The sequence below is a fragment of the Arachis ipaensis genome, chromosome B8 (genome assembly GCF_059453495.1).
Source record: "Arachis ipaensis isolate K30076 ecotype BB chromosome B8, ASM5945349v1, whole genome shotgun sequence".
NCBI lineage: Eukaryota > Viridiplantae > Streptophyta > Magnoliopsida > Fabales > Fabaceae > Arachis > Arachis ipaensis.
Window position 1 is genome coordinate 81,820,812 of NC_142443.1, and position 14,443 is coordinate 81,835,254.

Genomic DNA, 14,443 nt, shown 5'->3' on the forward strand with positions numbered 1-14,443 from the left:
TTACTTTTCATGCAATTTATATTTCTTGTCATTTAAGTTTCTGCAATTTACATTGCTTGTTCTTTAAGTTTTTGCCCATTTACATTCTGCAACTTTAAATTCTTGTCAATTTACTTTCTGTTGGTCACTTTTCACCTCAAATCATCAATGTTAGCTTGACTAAACTAATCACCCACTAAAGTTGCTTGATCCATCAATCCCTGTGGGATCGACCTCACTCTAAGTGAGTTTTACTACTTGATGCGACCCGGTATACTTGCCGGTGAGTTTTAGGTGTTTTGGAAATTCAATTTTTCCACAAAAACACCATCAAGTTTTTGGCGCCGTTGCCGGGGATTGATTTAGATCAACAATGATTAAGTGGGTGAGAAGTCTAGATCAAGTATTTTCTTTGTTTTTGTTCCCTGTTTTAAACTGATAGTAAGGTGTTTGAGCTATTGCCTCACTAAGAAATTCTTTCTCTGTTTCATGATTTTCAATTTTCATTGATGTTTACAAAATACAGATGGAGTTCAACTAATCTTATGGTCAAACAAAATTTTATGGGATATCACCCACCATCACCAATCTCTAATGGTGGCTGGAAATATCACCAAGAAAATACAAATTCTAAGCACTCCAATCCATGGAGATTTGCTTCAGAGACACAAGATGAGCAAGAAAACCATATGGGATATTTTCTTCCACCACAAAATGATGCTAGTCATGATTCTAATGGTGGCTGGGAAGAGAATTCTAATGCTCTATATGATATTCATCCAAAGATGCCATCACTTGACCATGCTTCAACAGAAAGCCCCTATCAAAACTCACCACCCACACAAACTTCCATGAACCAAAGCCTCTCAAAGCTTGAGACCATGTGTGAAAAATATGAGAGAGAGGCACAAATATCCTGGAACGAGCAAGAGAATTCATTCAAAAATATAGAAGTGATGATAAACTAAATGTTAAGTACAAGGGAGAAAGTGGAAGAGCAAGATGAGGAGGCTACTACATCAAGTGAACTTCCAATAAAGAATGAGGTGGTTGAAAATGAAACTGCACTTGAGGTAACAAAGGAACATTCACAACCCTCACAAACATCCCTTGAATCTGTGATCGAAAAATACGAAGAAGAGATAAAGAAATCTTGGGAAGAACAACAAACCTCCTCCATAAAAGAACTATTAAGTCAAATGTTGGGTGCAAAGAAAGGAGTGGAGGAGCATGAAAGTGAGGAAGTCATTCCAGAAAATTTACACTCGAGTGAGGCAGAGAAGTACATGAAGGAGGAGTTCTTGGAACCACCAATTCAAAAGACTCTTGATGAATACAAAACTCCAATAATCACACAGCAATCATGTCTTGAAATCAAATAGGTGAAGGCAACTAGCAAGAGCACCAATCCTGTCCCTGATCCAGCAAGCAAGATCAATCAAGTCATTTGCAAAAGGAAGCTTACTGAGAAAAGGCCAAGACAAGGGACACTAGCTGAATCCTTCCCTCCTTTGAGGTCATTCCTCTTAACAAACTGGAAGAAGAGGAAGAAAGTGAAGAACAACATGTCAAGCTAATGACACTAAAAGAGCACTTGTTGGGAGGTAACCCAACAGTAGGTAACATTTTTTCTCTGCTTTGTTTTCTTCCTTTGTTTAGTTTAAATTTCAATAAATTGACATATGGTTGCATTCTAAGTTTGGTGTTGCTATGCAACAAAATTTGGTTCTAATCCTTACAAGATACTTGCATCAATTCCAAGTGAAAGTGTCACACTAAGTTTGGTGTGCCACTTATTCTTTATGCAAAGTATTATGCTCACCTTCTTAAGTTTGCAATCACAATGTCTCTGTCTCTTGTGCCTTGATTAGAACACCTTCTTAAGTATTATCTTTAATTTTGCTTGCTTAGAACACATGTACTACTAACTTTTCATTGTGTAAGACATTCATGATCCATCTTAGCCCCATAGCCATTGTTCTAATTGTTGCTTGAGGATGAGCAAGCATTCTGAGTTTGGCAAGGGAAGAAGGAAGAATAGAGGAAAAAGGACAACAATAGAGAAGATGAACTACAAGGTTGTAAAGTTTCTTTTCCTCTCATTTGTTTTAAGCACTATAAACTGCATGATTGTCTTTATCTTCTCTGTATGCATGTGTGTATGAAAAGGCATAGTTTGATTTCTAAATTGCAACATGGTGCTGTGTCATTATGGTTACCAACTTGAGTTTTGAGAATTCAAAAGCAATAAAGTATCATGATCATAAACAAACAAGGAATTAAAGAAGAATTTAGCATGTGCATAAAAGTATTGGAAAGCTAGTATGTTTGATTGTTGCTTAATTGCATTAGATTTTATTTAATTGAAGTTTTCATCTAGAACGTTTTGTGAAATCTTTTAAAATCATGAAAACCTTGAAAGCAAATGCAAAATAAAGCAAGAAAAGAAAAAGGGAAAGAATGAGAAAGTTGAAGGCTCTGAGTACCAATGACAATTATATTGTTAAGTACTTGTGGTGTTTATGTATCAAGCCAAATGCTTGAAAACAAAACACTTAGAAGTCAAGGCTAGGCTCAAGTGCAAAAGCACTCCCTCAAAGCTCAAGGTTCTGAGCATCAATGATTAGAGAGTTAAGAAAAGAAATAAATGAGCTTAATGAAGTCCTCTAATTAAATGCTTGTGGTGCTTATGTATCAAGTGGTAATACTTGAAAACAAAGCATTTAGAAGTCGTAGCTTTGTTATCAACTCATGGGGCAAAGCACCCATAAGGAGAAGCTAATAAGAAAATTAAAAGTTTGCTTCAAGGAAGAAATATAAGAAAAAGATTTCATAAATTGAGCTAGATGGAAGCATCAATCATTTACATTTCTTTTGTGAGTGTAGCTTGCTTAGAAAACTAGCTTACCATGAACATTAATTTACTATTCTTCTCACCTTGGTTTGTCAATCTTTATTGCATGATTCTTTTCTTGCTTGGGGACAAGCAAGGTTTAAGTTTGGTGTTGTGATGACATGTCACCATGTCATATTTTTCTATGCTTTTTCATACAAGAAATTAATGATTAGTGCTTAAATATTGCATTCTTTGGTGCTTAAATGGTATATTTCTTTGATCTTTTGATTTGATAAACTTTGTAGGAAATAAGAAGAAAAAGAAGCAAAGAAGCACAAAATAAGCTAAAAATGAGAAAAAAAGAGCTTTCGGGCACACTTTGAAGTTGTAGCACACTTTGGAGCCTTAGGCCACGCTTTTAAAACCGTGGCCCATGTCCAAATCAAGGAAGCTTCATCAGCACAGCCACCCAGGAGCTCAACGTTTGCGCCAACGTTTGTGTCAAACGTGAGGTCAAACGTTGGCTAAGGAATACCTTGGGAAATGTTGCTCCCCACAGCCTGAAGGGGCATACTTCCGACAAGAATAACTTGAGCTACAGAGCTCCAAATGAGGTGATTCCAAAACCATTGGAAAGTAGGAATCAAGAACTTTCCAAGCATATATGGCACTGCATGGTGGACACTAAAATTGAGGGAAAAAACTGCCCCGAAATGTGCATAAACGAACATGGTGTCAACCTGCAGTGAGGCCAACTGACCTCTGCACCTTCAACGGAGCATAACTCGAGCTGTGGAGCTCCAAATGATGCACTTCTAAAGGCATTGGAAACTAGACATTCAGAGATTTCCAACGATATATAATAGTATGGGGTGGACAGCACGTTCGAGCCTCCAAAACTGGCAATGTTCCCAACGTTTGCGCCAACGTTTGCCTCAAACGTGAGGTCAAACGTTGGCCACCTTTGAGCATGGAAGAGCACCCCTGATTGATGATTTAAATGAGCCACGTTTGCGCCAACGTTTGCCTCAAACGTTAGGCCAAACGTTGGCTAGAAGAGCTACTTGGGAAAGGCCACGTTTGAGCTCACGTTTGACCTCAAACGTTGGCTCAAACGTGGATGACAGCAAGGGGCCGATCTGCATAATGGGTTTCACAACGACGTTTGAGTCAACGTTTGCCTCAAACGTTGACTCAAACGTGAAATGCTCAACAATCCAATTTGAACGCAGATTTCTCCTCAAGACCAAGGCCATCCGAATCCATCTTCAACCCAATTCCACTCCAAAGCAAGCAAAGCCCAATTGACATCACTTATAGGCACACAGAGAAGTTAGATTAGGAATTTTTATTTTTGTAAATATTGTTTTCATTTTTCATTTTCATTTTGTAAAAGCCTATATAAAGGCATTAGTTTTCATTTCACTAAGGAAGCGAGCTCCATTAGAGAGTATAGAGGCTGGCTCCACGAGGGAGCATTAGGAATAGAGAACTCTCTCTCTTTAGTTTTTCTCTTTGTTTTGAATCTTGGGTTGAGAATTGAAGGAATTCTGTTTCATTCTCACTTTGAGATTTCTCTTGTTCTTCTTCTACAAAATTTCAGTGAATTAAGGATTTGAATCAACACTCTGTTTACTGCTTTCATCTCTATTTCTTCTGCAAATTGTTCTTTATTGGATCAAGGAAGGACTTGAGATCTAGACTTGTTTTCTAGTCTCATTGAGCCCCTGAGATCTTCACTTGTCTTTCTAGATTTCATAATTGATTTGAATTTTCTTGCTGATTTACTTTTCTGCTTCAATTTCCTTCTCTGCAATTTTTACTTTCTACTGTATTGCTTCCAATTTACATTTCCTGCATATTTACATACTACACTTTAACTTTGAGCTTGCTGCAAATCTGAATTTACTTTTCTTGCCTTGGATCCATTGCTTTCTTTAATTTCCAGCACCCGGCCCCCCTTTACTTTTCATGCAATTTATATTTCTTGTCATTTAAGTTTCTGCAATTTACATTGCTTGTTCTTTAAGTTTTTGCCCATTTACATTCTGCAACTTTAAATTCTTGTCAATTTACTTTCTGTTGGTCACTTTTCACCTCAAATCATCAATGTTAGCTTGACTAAACTAATCACCCACTAAAGTTGCTTGATCCATCAATCCCTGTGGGATCGACCTCACTCTAAGTGAGTTTTACTACTTGATGCGACCCGGTATACTTGCCGGTGAGTTTTAGGTGTTTTGGAAATTCAATTTTTCCACAAAAACACCATCAGTGTCATGGTGCAGATGAAACTACTATTTGGCTATATGCTTTCCCGTTTTCTCTTGAGGGGAAGGCAAGGAAGTGGTTCTATACTCAACTTGAAGCAGTTATTACTAATTGGGATCTGCTCAGAAGGGTGTTCCTGGAAAAATACTTTCCAGCTGAAGTTACAGATAGGCTGAGGAAAGAAATTTCCTACATTATCCAAGGTGAGTCAGAGACTCTTTACGAGTATTGGGAACGCTTTAGGAATCTCCTAAACTCTGATGACCGGAATTCACACCCCATATAAAAATAATGAATCCGTTCTTTTGGCAAGCGCACGAAAAATTATCGTCAAGTAATAACCCACAGTGGAGTGGGATGGTATCCACAGAGATTAGTAGATTTGAGCAACTTTAATTAATTGGTGAATTAGTCAAGCTAAGCAGAATAAATGGTGATTGCAGAATTGTAAATAGGCATAAACATAAATGACTCAAAAGTAAATGTAAGCAGTAAAGTGTAGAAAAGAAAATGGCAATAATGTAAAGTGTAGAAATGTAAATGACTTAATTGTAAATGGGAATGGGGATTTGCAGAATGTAAAGAAAGCTATAAAGAAAGTGGAAGATAAAAATAAAGGGAATTAATTGAGATCAGGAGATGTTGTCTCTTTGGATTAAATCCAATTCATATCCTCTTCAATCATGCAACTCATTGACCTCTTAACAATCATGATTGATTGAGCCCCAATCCCTTGGTGACTCAATCTCTCAGGTCTTGATCAATAGCCAATTCCTTGGTCTAATTGCTCATGAAAAGAGATATGCTTGGTCCCTGATTATACCACACATCATCAAAGGTCCAAGTAGAGGGAGGATTATATGTCACCATATCCAAACACCAAAACTCAGATCCTACTCAAGTGTGAGAAGGGATTTCTTGCATTGTTTCATGTTTCCTTTTCCAAGGTTCCTATGAAACCCATTTTGCAATCAACCCCTTTTCCAAGGTGATTGAACACTAGCATTAAAACAAAATTCCTTCTAGAAAATTAAAGAGAAGATGAAGAGAAGAAGAAATTCACTATCATTAATCCATCAAGTACAACAGAGCTCCCTCTCTCAATGAGAGGGAATTTAGCTACTTATTGCTTAGAGAAAAGTACAAGAGATGGAAGAGATGATAAAGTGAAAAGTAAATCTAACTATAGCTAATAGTTCAACTGCTTAACCCCTTTCCTAGTACTTCTAGGGGTTATTTATACTACTCCTAGCACTAGAAAATAAAGAAAATACAAAAGTGAAAAGAAAATTACAATTTGGAGGGAAAAGAAACTCAATAAACGTGATCTTCCAGCTGGCGTATGACTGGCACTTCAGTGGCGTGCCACGCCCAGCTCTAAATCTGGCTTGGCGTGCCACGCTCAACTCCTCAAGTGGCACGCCCCCCTTCATAGGCATCCCTAGTGTGCCACGCCTTCGAGCCCAAGTGGCACGCCCAGGGTTCTTTAAGCACTTGTGTAGCCTGTCGTGCCACGCCTTCGACCTCAAGTGACACGCCCAGGCCTTCTCCCTCTTCTTCTTGCTTCTGAAAAGTTGAACTAGCGTGGCACGCCCAGGGTGTGGCGTGGCACGCCCATTATGTGTGCTTGGTCCTTCTCTCTAGAAAATTGATCTAGCGTGGCATGCCCAGGATCTGGCGTGCCGTGCCCATTTGTGTGCTTGGTTCCTTCATTAGCGTGCCATGCCCAGAACTCAAGTGGCACGCCCAGGTCTTCTTCATGTTGATGGGTGATGTTGGCGTGCCACGCCTGAGGCTCAAGTGGCACGCTGATGTGAGAAATGGTAGCTAGCGTGCCACGCTATTGATACCAGGTGGCACGCCCATATGGTTGGCCTCCTAACTCCTCCTATGGAAAATATAACTGGCGTGTCACGCCTAAGGTCTGGCGTGCCACTCCCAGTATTTTTCTTTGGTCCAGTGGCTGGCGTGCCACGCCTGGTCCATCAAGTGGCACGCCAAAGTGGGAGTTGAGAGTTGGCGTGCCACAGCTTCGACACCAAGTGGCACGCCCAGCCTTTTTGGCTTCCAACCTCTTCTCTGGAAACTAGTACTGGCGTGCCACGCCTTGATCCTCAAGTCGCACGCCCACTTCAATTTGGCTCTTTCTAGCTTGGCGTGCCACGCCTGGCTCTTCAAGTGGCATACCAAAGTGACAATTTGAAGCTAGCGTGCCACGCCTTCGATACCAAGTGGCACGCCCAGCCTTTTGTGTCTTCAATGTTGCTCTCTGAAATCTTGTATTGGCGTGCCATGCCCTGATGCTCAAGTGGTACGCCCCTTTAGTGTGATACTTTTCAGCTTGGCGTGCCACGCCTGGCTCTTCAAGTGGCACGCCCAAGTGACTTTTGAAGCTAGCATGCCATGCCTTCGATACGAAGTGGCACGCCCAGCTGATGATCTCTTCTGGAGTGATGAACTCGCGTGCCATGCCCATGGCTCAAGTGGCACGCCCATAGTATGTGAGGGGTTAGGCGTGCCATGCCCCTTTAGTGGCCTTCAACATTGCTTTCTAGAAAATTACACTGGCGTGCCACGCCCATATATTTTCTTCAATCATGCTCCTCTAGAATTCATAAATGGCGTGCCACGCCCAATTCCTGGCGTGCCACGCCCATATAAATAGCTTGAGGATCCTTTCTGGATTTTAGTACTGGTGTGCCACGCCCAGCTCCTGGCGTGCCACGCCCATATCTTTTTATGGCTTTTGCTCCAAGTAGCACGCCATTTTCACATGCCCAGCTTGTTTTGTTGTTTTCTTCCCCTTTTTGATGTCTTTTTCACCTGAAATTCAGCACAAACCCATTTTAAAGCAATGTACCATAATATTCATCAAATAGTGCATGAATTGCAATGATCAAATGAGATTATACTCTTTTATGGTCCTTTTTATGCAAGAAAAAAGGATAGATGATGCAAGTCATCACAACACCTAACTTAAGCTTTGCTTGTCCCAAGCAAATCACCGTGAGTAGTTCTTAGATAAATTGAGACTTGACCTTGAATGGATGCAACATTACTAAGGATGAGGCTAAGTGTTTAACACATGAACATTTCTATTTCAATGTCACAAAGAACTCCTAGGTTCTTGAAGGTTATTCTAAGTATAAGCTTCAGGGGTCCTTTTTATTGATTGTCACCTTGAAGTAGCAAGAGTTATTTCATTCTCTTTTGATTGTCTTATTCTTTTCACTTCTTCTTTTTCATTGACCACGACTCTAAATGTTTTGTCTCAAGACAACCCTTTAGTTAGGCTTTCAATTAGCACTCCCAAGCCAGTTGGCTTTAGGGTACTAGGTGTTGAAACGTCCCTAAGAATTTACTTGCCCAGGTTTCTTCTTGACACATCTTCACCACAAGCATCTACTAGGTTTCATAACTCTTTTTGAGCTAATTAGTGTTTCTTTTCATCCTAGTAGTTGATGCTCAGAGCCTTGGGTGTTTATTACTTACTACTTCTTCATTCTATAGATATTCAAGGGATACCCCTTAGCACCTACTTGTCATACCTTCTAAACCTAGTTGTTCTTCATGACTCATTTTCTTTCCAATTCATTCAAGGTTCTCCACTTAGTTCCTTATCTCTTAGTTTTTGAATAGTCCCTCTTGGTCTTAGTCTTTTTTGCTCTTCTTATTATAACAACTCACAATAACTTTTATGGAAACAAACCAATCTTTTATTGATGTGGATGAAACTTAAGTAACATTGCATTTTCTTTCTTGTAATTGAAAAATACTCATAAAAGACTTCAGGCATAAAATAAAACTAAGCATCAAAACATAAACTATCCTAACATTGCAACTTTATTTTCAAACAGAAATTCAAACATAAAGAAACTTAAACAGAAATTCAGAATTTTGAAATTGTCAACCATGGAACTCAACAACCTTGAGCAGCTTCAGTTCATTGACCCTTTTCCTTTGTCTTTCTTTTTGGAGGGGGGGAGTCATCATCATCCTTTTTGGAGGATCTCTCTTGTGCCTTGGGCTTCCAAAATCCTAGCCTCCTGATGTAATTTCTTTCATCCTCCTTGTGTTTGGCCAAAATTTCTTCTTGTCTTGCACTCAACTCCTCCATTCCTTGCATGAATGTTAGGTATCCAGGGTTTAAGGCAGCCACAGCGTTACACAAGTGATTCAGCTTCGCTTGTGTGTTGATATAATATTGCCTCCTTGAGATAGTCCTAGCATCATAAAGATTCCTGAACTTAGCAAGTTTCCTCTGCTGCCATTTATTCTGCTCCACTATTTTGTTGAGTACGCTTTGTATCTTCGCCCAGTCAAACTGTTCTTGCTACTCCTTCCTCATATGCTCCACGCTCCCTTAAAGTTGTTGTATATTTTGATTCACTTGGTACCATTGTTGTTGTTGATTGTCCTTGAGTTGGTTGACATCCTCTCTCAGATGGTGTATGTCTCCCTTCATTTGGTGTATATCTCCCTGCAATTGCTCTCAGTTAAAACCTTCAGGAAATTGTTGATATTATTGGTATTGTTGATATGGTGGTAGTTGAAGTGCTAGATGATGTGGTTGCTTTTCTTCTTATTGTGGCTGCCCTTGTGGCACATGAGCATGTCCTCTATCCCTTCTCCTCTCAAGTGGGTTGACAGTCACCACTTTGGACATCTTCTTGGCCGTTATGGGCTTGTCTTGTTCTACCAGCACCTCATCAATATTCTTCTCCACCCCTGCTTCATCACACAGCCTTTGGATGAAGTTGGGGAATGCTAACCTTGTACTATCCTTGGTGCTTTTCAGCACTCTGTTAATGTTGTTGGCTATCATCTCCCTAACATTCACATTCTCACCTTTCATAATATTGTATATAAGCACAGCCCTTTCCACTTTACACAGCTCTTTCTATATCTTCTCACAAAATCCAGCCACCCTCTAGCTTGGGGGCTCAAGTCTCTCCTCCTCAGCTGGTTGGGTCTCCCATCTTTATCTCTGATCTATTGCACGTGCAGCACACAAATTTTATTGAGGATTTCATCAAATCCTGGGTCTTCTTACTTCATCCTTTCTTCATAGCTCCGAGTGAAGCTTGTTTGTCTCACCATGAGCATCCTATCTATGTTAGAGGGACTGTAATCAATGGATTTCCCTCTCACATAGCTAAGATAGCCATAGGGATGCCCTGGATGAGGCACATCATTGGTGTAGAACTCTCTCACCAAGCTTTCCACCACCTTCCTTGGTGGGTTGCATAAGAGTGCCCAGCCTCTACTGTTTATCTCCCTGTTGATCTCAGGGTGCTCATTTCTCCCTAGTTGGAAACTAACTTCCAGAATCATTTTCCTCTCACTCACCCAACCATGAAATTGGTTTTAGTCAAATGATTAAAGGAACTTGTATTCATTGTGGCTTGAGGACCCTGAGGTTGGTTTCTTGGTCTTTCTTTTCTTTGTTGATGAGGCTCTTGGTGGTGCCATTGTGGTGAAAAAAGTGTGCTTGAAGTGTTAAAGAAAGTTGAAGAAGTATGCGAGAGAGAGAGCAAGCAAAACAAAGTTTTGCACCAACACCAAACTTAGGGCTTGATTGTCCCTAATCAAGTAGAAGAAAAAGGGAAAGAAAAGAGGAATGAGATGAAAAGAAAGAAGGAATTGTGAGGGTCTTTTCGTGTGTGAGGTTGGGGTTTGAAGTGTGAGGTGATGTGTGGAAAATGATCCAACACAAAACTCACCGGCAAGTGTACCGCGTCGCATCAAGTAATAATAACTCACATGAGTGAGGTCGATCCCAATGGGATTAAAGCATTGAGCAATTTTAGTTTAGTGGTTGATTTAGTCAAGCGAATCAAGTATTGGTTGAGTGATTTGGAATTAACAGAAACTAAATTGCTTGACATGTAAAGGGAGAGGGAAGAATTGCAGTGAATTAAAGATAACAGAGGAAGTAAAGAAGCTGAATCTTAAAGAACAAGTAAATGAAATTGCAGAAACTTAGATTGCAAGAAATATAAATGGCTGAAGCTTAAAGTGCAAGAAATGTAAATTGCTTGAATCATAAAAGGGATTGGGAATTGGGATTGCAGAATTTAAACAAGACAAAGTAAATTACAACAAAACAGAAGAGTAGAATGTGGATTGAAGTAAAATAGATCTAAACAGAAAAGTAGAAATGCTTGAGAAATTAAAAACAGAAAATGACTTGTGCTTAAATTGCAGCAAATTAAAAGAAGTTGAAGATCTCAGGAGTGGAAGAGACTAGAAAACAAGTCTAGATCTCAAATCCTTCCTTGATCCAACAAGAGCAATTGCAAAAGGAAATAAAGAAAAGTAAATTGCAAAATTAAAGAGAAGATGAAGCAGTAAAGTAAACAAAAATGGACATTCAATTATGCAGAGAAAGTAAACAAGAGATCTCAAGGTGAGATTGAAACAGAAGTTCTTCAATTCTTCACCCAAGATACAAAGCAAGAAAAGTAAAAAGTGCTCAAGCAAGAACAAGGAAGAAGAGAGATCAATTCTCCTTTCCAATTCTCTAAGATCTAAATTCAAAGTAAAAGCTCAAAATTACAAAAATGAAAATTCTTCAAGAAGTAAAAGGTAAAAAAGTTTTTCTTCTAAATCAAACTAACACCTATTTATACACTCCCTAATTTAGATCTAAGAATTTGGGTGGGATTTTTAATGAATTTTTGGCCCAATATTGCACCTCCAAGGGACGGCTCAGTTGGAAAACCAAACTGAGCACCCCAATGTTGCTGTCCGTGTCCAATTTGGTGCGTCTAGCCTTGGTTGAGTTGATTTTCAATAGAGCTCAGTTGAAAAATTGAACTGAGCTCTATGCTTGCCTTTGGTGTGTCAATGTTGTGCGCATCATGGCATCCTTGGCCGTGTCAATGTGCGCTTCTTATTGCTCCTTGGCGTGCCAAAGTATGGGGAGATGGGGAGGAGTAGTGCTCAGTTGGAAAAACCAACTGAGCTCCCCATTGTAGCGTCCTCATGCTTCGAAGTTCGAACCTTGGTGGAAGCAAACTAAAGCTAATTTCCTTGGAAGAGTGGAGAGTGAGGAGTGCTTGTACAAGGAAGCTACAGGTTCGAGCCTTGTTGAGTGAAATGTTGTACCCATTTTTATTTCAAGGAGTAGCGCTCCTTCCTCGCAAGTGAGAGACTCCCACTTCGATTCCCAGTGAATGCAATTTGTGGAGCCAATTTTCCTTATGCCTAGCAATATAATGTAGCGCTCGGTTAAGTAAAGCAAATGAGTGCCCTTGCCTCCTTGGAGTAGCGCCATCTTGTCATCCTTTAGGTGCAAGGTTCAAGTCTTGGTGAATGCTTTTTGGCAAATTTTGGCTTATTTTTTTCCTTGCAAGCTTGGTAGCGTGAGGTTCCTTGTTCGAACCTTGGGGAAGGCTTTTTGGCCCATTTTTCCTTGTTTTCCTTGTAAGGAGCGTTCCTTGCCTCCCTTGGATCATTGGTTCGAAACTTGGTGGCTTCATACATGGGAATTTTGCTTTGAATTAATTCTTGAAGGAGCCCGATAAAGCTCACTTAGTGAACTGAGCCTTATGTTGTTTCCTTGCTTTCTTCAGCGCTCAGTTAACTAATTGAACTGAGCTTGGTGCCTTGTTCTCTCCCATTTTTCCTTGTGAAGCTCAGTTTGCTTTCTCAACTTAGCTTTCCTTCTTCCTCAATGTTGCCACGCTTTTTATTCCCTTGGGCACGTTTTTTGCTTCCTTTGGACACGTTCCTTATGCCACGCTTTTCTTATTTTCTTCTTTCTTCACCTACAAGTAATCAAAACAACCAATCAAAGTATCACCAAATTCACAGAGTTTATAAATCAATTATTTATCAATTAAATTTAGCTTAAACCTCATGATTTTGTATCAATTAAAGGGTGGTTGGTTGATTCAAAGAAACCATGCAATTCCACTCCAAATTACTTACTTATAATGCAAGAAAGTGCATAAATCCTATTAAAAATAAAGAAAAAGACTAGTTAAACTAGGCTAAGATGACTTGTCATCACAACACCAAACTTAAAACTTGCTTGTCCCCAAGCAAGAAAAGAATTATTCTCCAAGGTTCTTTCAATTAGAATGGATTTGAAGAATAACATGTAGTGTCTTCTGAGTGAAGTGATTAAGTGACAGTGGGGTAAACTCTAAATTATATGCTCATGCAAGGGCTTCAGTGCTTACTAGTCCCCACATCTTGGAAGTCTTAGGTCTTAGGACTTTCATCCAAATGGTATCATGGAGATCTCTCTATAGGTAATCACCTTGAAGCAACTTATAGTTTCTGTGCTTTGGCCTTGACTCTAAGTGTCATGTCTCAAAGCGGCTCTTTAGATAAGCTTTCAATCAATACTCCTAAACCAGTTGGTTTTAAGGTATTAGGTGTTAAAAGCACCCCTAAGGATTTACTTGCTCAAGCCTCTCTCTTTGACACAATTCGACCACAAGCATTTACTAGGATAACAACTTTTTGAGTTTTTGTTTCTTCCTTCTTTTCTGCCTAGTAATTGATGCTCAGAGCCTTGGGCCATGTTCTTTCATTTTTGTGTTTTCTTTCTTTTGTTTGCTGCTTCTTGGATCAATAAATGTTTGAGAATCTCCACAACACTTCTTTGAACTCTATGTCCTGCCTATGAGCTCCCATGCAAGTTTTCATAAGCATGCAACCTCAATACATAATTATACAACTAGAACCACCACTTTCCCTAATCTTTTGCTTGCCTCAAAATTCTTAATTCCTCAATCCTTCTTTTCAAAGAACTGTCCTGTGATGCCTTTTTGAGACATTGAGTGCAAGCAAGTTTTGGAGAGTATAGTGTTGTAAACAACCAAGTATCTCAATTATTGAATTACAGAGGAACTATACTAGACAGACAGATAGGCGTACAATATCACTTTCAATCCTAGCAGTGTTTGATGTAAAATAATCACTTAACAGTACAATCTTTTGGAGTTTACTTGCTTTACTCCTCATCATCATTGTTGGTCTTCACATTCCTCTTTCATCTCTTTGGTTGATGATGCTTAATCCTTCCAAAAACTTGTATGAACCTCTGCAATGATATTGAAAGTTGCTTGTTCCCCAAGCACTTGAAAAATGGTTAGCATGCATGAATTATTTGTGGGCTTTTGAATTTACTTTGGTATGGGAACACCAAACTTAGTACCTTGCCAATGGTTCTCATGCATCAAATTGACCATATGTGGAACTCTTTTTATTTGCTAAAGGCAATAAGACTAAAAAAAAACTAGAAAACAGACATTGGTTAAGTAGTTTCTCTGCTTGCTTGGATCTAGCAACCATTTATGTGAAAGGTGAGAATGTGTTTTTAAAAGAGATTTTTGGTGGAAC